Raw genomic sequence first — 7146 nt, forward strand, 5'->3', positions numbered from 1 at the left:
TGACTGGAAAAATACTAGATTCACTGGATTTGCTCGTCTAAGAGCTTAGTGGTAGACCATCTGCTTTGCAACCAGAAAGTCCCCAGTTCAATCCCTGCCTGACATCCACAGGTAGGGCTGGAAAACACTCCCTGTCTGAAATCTGGGGAGTTGATGCCTGTCAATATGGACAATACTAAACTAGATGGACCAATGGTCTTCCTCCCTCTCTGTGTTTCTAAGTGCTTGTCTGCATTGCTTTCCTTACCTATCTAATAATGGTACTTTCCATTCTGCTTGATATAAGTTTAGTTCACCAGTAAGCATCTGGGTTTCGCAGAGTAGTTTTACTGACATTTCCTTATAAACATGGAGTCCTGCTTGTCAATAGGCAGAAAATGAGCTAGGATTTAGTTGTTCCCTTCGGTCACAAGAGTAGAAAGTTAATACATAGCAGCCCAGGCCTAGATATCTTGCTGTCTTCCTAAGGACTCAGCTATACAGGTCAATTTATAATGTTAAAATGCATTATAAAAATGTGACACCAGATGGCGGTGTAGAGCAGAATCCAAAGTCAGTGGCAGATTGCCTTGGGAGCTTTTCCCCCCATAGCATTTTTTAATAGTGTTTTTTATATCTGTGTAGATACAGCCAGTGCAACTTAAGTGGTGATATAACAACAGGACTTGATAGGAGAGCAAAATGATCTCGACATTTTGAGTTTTGCATGCCGTCTAGCAGTCTGAAGACCCAGGGGTCCTGATATACTGACATGTAACTTGGACGTATATTTTGCCTCTCTTGAGTTGCTTTTAAAAGGGCCTTAAAGACTTTTATATGCCAGACTGCTCCAGATTGCTGATTCTGGTGTGATGTTTTGAAACTGTCATTGTGCTTTGTTTTATCTCTGAAGTCCTGGACTAAAATGTTGGTGTCTTCAGCTTAATGTATTTCATACTGTATTTTCTATTTTTAAATATATGATGGTCTTTATGATCTTGCTTTTAAAATGTGTTTATACTAGTTTGGGCTATACTGTAAGGCACTTTGTGTTGACCATTTGCAGAATACTTATCATAAATATGTAAACAAACATCTGTGCATATATGAAAAATTCCTCGTGGGATTAGAAAGATTGTATACAAAAGGCTCATGACCTGAACAGTTTTCTGTTTGTTTCAGTGGAGGGTGAAACTCTAAATATCCATTGTGTTGATAGCATTCTGACATTTTGTATTTGTGATGTTTTAAGATGTGAAGTAAATTACTTAGGTTGCTTTTTTTAATGTAAAGCAGTATAGAAATTTTCTAAACTGGCACAGTGGATGGGTCTTACAACCCCTACACAGGCAACTGCAAAGGCAAACAAATAATAATGATGTCATAGGAGCCAACTCCTAGGGGCTTCAACCCCCCCCCCAATAAAATATTCCCAAGTTGATGGGCATTGCCATTCAAATGGTGTATGTGAATTGTGTCATGTGATTATGCTGGGCGGGGCTTACCTGGGCCCCTCCAATATTTTATTCAAGTTGGCACTCCTGAATGATGTTATTACCTAATGGTACCTCGGAAGAATTGGACCACCTCCCCCATTTTCTTTTGTTAAATTCTTCAAGCTGCATTAGAGTGATATTTTAAAATAATAGAAAAAGAGGGATTTTGTTAAAGATATCCGCAAATCAAGAAATAGAAATGATCTAAATAAAATATATAAGCAGAAATCAGCGGAGCACCCCTATGGTGTGAGCTTTCTGTGTGCATAACAGTAAATGTAGGCCTCTGACAGGGCAAGTAGATGTGAGGGTTTTATTTTAAATCGCTTGCTGGGTTTGACCCATTGAGACATACTTTGATCACCATTACGAGCGGTCTGGAACTGCGAGGGCTAGAAAGTAATTAAAAAAAAACAAAATCTGAACAAGTGCTCAAGTCTTCACAGCACAAGTGAGGCGACGTCCCCTCTCCTCAGCAGCCAGTCCATGCAGCCATGAACTTCAAATGGGAGTCACGCCTGCTGCACTGAGATCAGCATTTGGCATTTAATCCGAAAGAAATCCTGAGGCGAGCCTTCCTTGACTCCTCCATTAACTCAGAAATGAGTTTTGCCCCTTGTCGCTTTTATTTGTCTCCAACACTAACAACATTTTCATGGTTGTTATAAACAGATAAGCAAACCTAAAATCAACTCCAAATGCCCCACAATGTCAGGGTGTTTTTGTTTTGCTAGGCTCTTGTTTCCCAGGCGCCAGGCCTGTAGTGCCTTTTTCTTCCTAGTGATTTATGATGCTGCTTTTCCTGTTTAGTTAACGGTGCTTCTTGACAATTTAACTCAACAGGCAAATTTGAGGTACATCTGAAAAATAAAACAGTCGTTTGAGGGATTCATACTGAGAGGTGATTTACAAGCGCCAAGACTAGCCTCAGTCACTTGGGATTTTGCCACAGGTGCCATTTAAGGTGATATTTTCTCCACAAGTCGAGTTATGGCATCATGCTTTTCTAGCACTCTGGGACACATTCTGATGCCAAGGTGAACTCAAGGAGAGACTAGCTTTTCTAGCCCACCACAAATGCAACAACATTAACCTTATTTAAATTTCTACAGTGGTATCTCGGGTTAAGAACTTAATTCGTTCTGGAGGTCCGTTCTTAGCCTGAAACTGTTCTTAACCTGAGGTACCACTTTAGCTAATGGGGCCTCCCACTGCCGCCTCCGCGCGATTTCTGTTCTCACCCTGAAGCAAAGTTCTTAACCTGAGGTACTATTTCTGGGTTAGCGGAGTTTGTAACCTGAAGTGTCTGTAACCTGAAGCGTCTGTAACCTGAGGTACCACTGTAATCCCAGTCCACATGTGCATGTGTCATATATGTCATATATGCAAAGCACATGACTTGCTACAAATAATCCTGGGAACTATAGTTTGTTGAGGGTGTTAGGAATTGTAGCTCTGTGGGAACTACATTTCCCCAGATTCTGTATTGGAAGGCAGCCACATGCTTTAAAGGTATGGTATATACACCGCCTCAGAAATAAATGCCTCCAGTGATTACATCAAACTAATCAATATCAAGGTTAGAACAAATCTGTCTTAGTTATATAGAAAGCTATTAACTGCATACACAGCATTCATTTAAATGACATGGTTTCTCCCAAAGAATCATGGGAACTGCAGTTTACCAACAGAGCTACAGTTGCCAGCACCCTCAACAAATTTCTGCTCCCAGAATTCTTTGGGGCAAGTTGTGTTTAAATGTACAATGTGTATATGAAGCCATTCTGAGTGTGTTTTGGGGTGAGGAGCTGGCTGGCGGGAACGGGGGCTGCCAGCATGGCACCTGCAAACCTCCCCTGGCACACATAGGGTCCTCCCTGAAATTAGGCTTGAAAAAAGCATTCTGTTGTAGCCAATATAATAAATTGTGTGGGCTCGGTTGCTGTGTGTGTTGCCCAGGCTGCAAGTGTGTCCATGGGCCCAAAAAGGTTGGTGATCTCAGGGCCTAGACACTTCTGTTGAAGGCATATAAACAGTTGAAGCATACGCAGAAGATTACATCTGTTCAGCTCTGACGTGAGTATCTGTAACATGTCAAAAATGTGACAGCAGAGGAGTGAGTGCATTGAAGTCATCCTTTCCACAGCACTGGGGCGGAAATCATGTTGTTCCTGTGCCTTGAGACTTAACCGCTCATTTTTTATGCAGGCTATCCTGTCCACTTTGACTCATCTCCTCACATGTGAACCTAGTGAGGTAAGACTGTCCAAAGTGCCTTTATCTATGTCCCACTGCAATTCCTGCGGTGAACCTCTTGGTATCAGCCTCTTTATGGAAACAGGGAGGACAATGAAGGCCCTGAAAGCCTAGCCAAGAGGAAGGGTGGCTATATTTTAGAAAAAGCACCTTTTTATATTCTAGTGTTCAAAAACAGTCGAGTTTTCAATATGCACACTGTTTAAAATCTGGAAATGTTTGCATAACTAAAGTAGAATTTTAAAAACTACAGCTGGTTTACAGATTGGCCTTCTCACATGCTCTGCTCGTCCAAATAGGCTATAGCTTAATAAAACATACACACCAAAATCCACATGACCAACTACAATGGCAGAAAACTGTGTGCTAAGTTCAGAGTTATCCAGGACTCTTCCTCAGGCTGGATGGTAAACAGAGCAAGAGTAATGTTTGGTGGGGAAAGTTGTCTGCTGTTGGAGTCACAGAGTCTGTCCTTACTCACAGTCTTAAGGTGGGGTGTGGGAGGAGATAGCAGGCATTCAAACAAAGATGTGCTAAGTGCTATACAGGTTTTGAGTTGTGCCTAGGACTGTTGGAAAGAAGAAACATGCCATGCCATGGCTGATCCCCCATTTTTAGAAATATAAATATAGTCTAATAGTTCAGACATAAGGGCAAGTCATAGTTTTTGGAGTTTTAAGATCTGTGAAATTCAGGTGCTGAAATGATTTTATCTTCTTCTGCAGGTTTTATGCCATGTCAGATTAGATTTTACGGTTTTTTAAGAAAACGATCCAGAAAACCTGGGTGATGGAGTGCCACATAAACACAACAACAACAACAACGGTAGTAGTAGTAGTAGTAGTAGTAATAATAATAATAATAATAATTTTTTAATGGTTTGTGCTGATGAAAGCAGGAGGAGGGAGCACATGACCACACGGCTCATGCCCATGATACCAAACTATGGTTTAGAATTACATCTAGGATCTAAACTGAATTCTGATGTTAACTGCAGTAACTTTTTGGAGAAAGAGTCTAGCACAGCAAATGCCATTTTCTTTGTTTTTTTTACAACATGGAAAACTGTCAAGACCGGCCTTAAATTGCTGGTGAGGCACAGCTGAACTCCACAGTATCAGCCTTGCCACAAATGGTTTCATTTTGTGCAAAATGTACCAAAAGGGTCATTACTAGAATAGATCTGCTAAAGTGATTCAAGCAAATTTGTGCAGAACAATTCCTGGACATTTGGCTTGTTAAATGTTTTCAAAAGTTTGTTAAAAACTGACTTTTGGAGATGATATATGTAAAAACAAAGGTGGTGGTGGGGACTCAGAGCTGAAACAGAGTTCACTCCCAGCAACTGAGAAGGTAGGCTACTTCATATTCTCATTAGCCACCTTCATTTAGAACAGTTGTTTATACTCTAAAAATTACCATATACCTCAGCCCCCCCCCCAAAAGACCCTGATTCAAATGTGTAATAAGTCAATGATGAAGCAATATATACATTGGCTTGGATCCTAAGCTTCCACAAGCAGAAGGGTTTAATCTACAGTCGTACCTCAGAAGTTGAACGGAATCCGTTTGACTTCCAAAATGTTTGGAAACCAAAGCACAGCTTCTGATTGGCTGCAGGAAGCTCCTGCAGCCAATCGGAAGCCGTGGAAGCTGCGTCAGACACTCAGGTTCCAAAGAACGTTCGGAAACCGGAACACTCACTTCTGGGTTTGCTGTGTTCGGGAGCCAAAACGTTCGACTCACAAGGCGTTCAGGATCCAAGGTATGACTGTACTCATGTTTGTGACTGAGATGCAGAGGAGGAGGCCATTTTTGCCAGCCCACCCCCACCATCTCTTACGCTGCTCCAGAGGATGCCCAAATCATTTGAAGCAGATTTTATGGGAGGGTTACACATTAGGTTGTAAGGGCAAGGGACCATCCATAAGAATCACCTCCCTCCCACCCAGCCCCGATTCCACTGGTGGGAGTGTTACAGGAGCAGAACTCTGCTCAGAATATGTTGCTGCCTGCAGGAGCAAATTTAGGGTTCGAGCCATGGTTATTTGTTCATAGCGTTTGCAGGTCTTGATTTATTTCTGACTGAAGATGTCTATGCTGGACTACTATATGTCCATGTATAGTTGTACAAAAATGATGTACTAATTATAAGTAGGACATGACACTGAATGCTAGTTGCACCTTTACAAAAACCTTTTCAAAAGGGTTAGGGTGGTGGTTGTTTTTGGATGGTAAATATACTTCTTTTATGTTTAGAGTGACCTCTGAAATGTCTTCAGTCCTCCCCCTCCTGAATTTTATTAGTTAATCGATAAGACATGATACAGAGCATGGTTGTTATCATCATAATCGCACCCTTGAGAACTTTGAGGCATGAACTATTACCTTTTGATAACACGCATGGGAATGGCTTCATTTAGATTATGAGACAATTTTATAGGAGGGGGGAAATGGTCTCTTCTGTTGAAGAAAGATGAAGCTGGCCATTTAAAATTAGCAGCCATTTCTATTGAGCTGATAGATTAACTTCCCCTTGTAGATTGCTCAAAGTCAAACAGAACCCATCCCCCTGTCTGAACAGCTACAGAGGAAAAGCCATTTATATGTGACATGACTGAAAGTCACTTTTAGCTTCATATGTATGCCTTGAGGATAATTAAATTGCAAATATGAAGAGAATGTAGCAGCAACAAGATGACTAAAATGGAAAGATGTGCACTAGAGCATTTCCTCTGCAATAAGACTGCAGTTTTACATATCACTTGTTATATGAAATATACAGCATACTCACAGCTGCTCATTGCAGTTTACTTCTTATCTTTTTTAATGTGGGAGATGTAAGAGTTTGATCTTTCAATGGAATTTTATAAAAGGTCGAAAAGAAACCCTCACTGAGTCTGGGTCTGGAATGATACTGTTGGATAATAAGTTACAACAATTACTGGTGCTGGAGAGGCTCAACAAAATGTTCTGCAACTGTGTGCTGGCGCTTACAGGCGGTTTCCTTTTGCAGTTTTGATGAACATTCATGTAGCTCATTTCACAGCCTCAAATGTTGTTGAAAGCAACTACTGAACATCTAATGTGCTCTGCCAGTGCAAACCCTACACTAGGCTGTGAATTCTGCATCCAAGAAAATCTGCAGAAAACAAATTGTAGATATGTCTGACAGAAGGTGACCCCCCCCCCCGGTAAGCATTAAATGATAAAAGGCTGATTGTGTTATATTCCAAATTAGAACTTGAAGCAATGCCTAGCAAACATTTGGATGTTTCATTGCCAATATTCTGAATTACAAGTTATTGTTCCTTTGTGTGAGCACCACATCTGTACAAAGTGTCATACTTCTGAAATTCTTATCTGGCAAATGTATATGCACTATCCAAACAGCTGTGCATATACAACTCATTCT

General features: G+C 40.9%; 1 long non-coding RNA gene across 1 annotated transcript in view; it reads left to right on the forward strand.

Annotated features, from left to right (window-relative positions):
* The window catches only part of LOC309352367, a 46997-nt gene extending 42445 nt beyond the window's left edge, over nucleotides 1-4552 (forward strand). The window contains exons 2-3 of the long non-coding RNA XR_014161252.1: nucleotides 3684-3731; nucleotides 4457-4552. This is a non-coding gene — a long non-coding RNA (uncharacterized lncRNA). The remainder of the gene's footprint in view (nucleotides 1-3683; nucleotides 3732-4456) is intronic.
* Nucleotides 4553-7146: the final 2594 nt, after the last annotated feature.

The sequence above is a fragment of the Podarcis erhardii genome, assembly GCF_964252035.2.
Source record: "Podarcis erhardii genome assembly, chromosome: 11".
Lineage (NCBI taxonomy): Eukaryota > Metazoa > Chordata > Lepidosauria > Squamata > Lacertidae > Podarcis > Podarcis erhardii.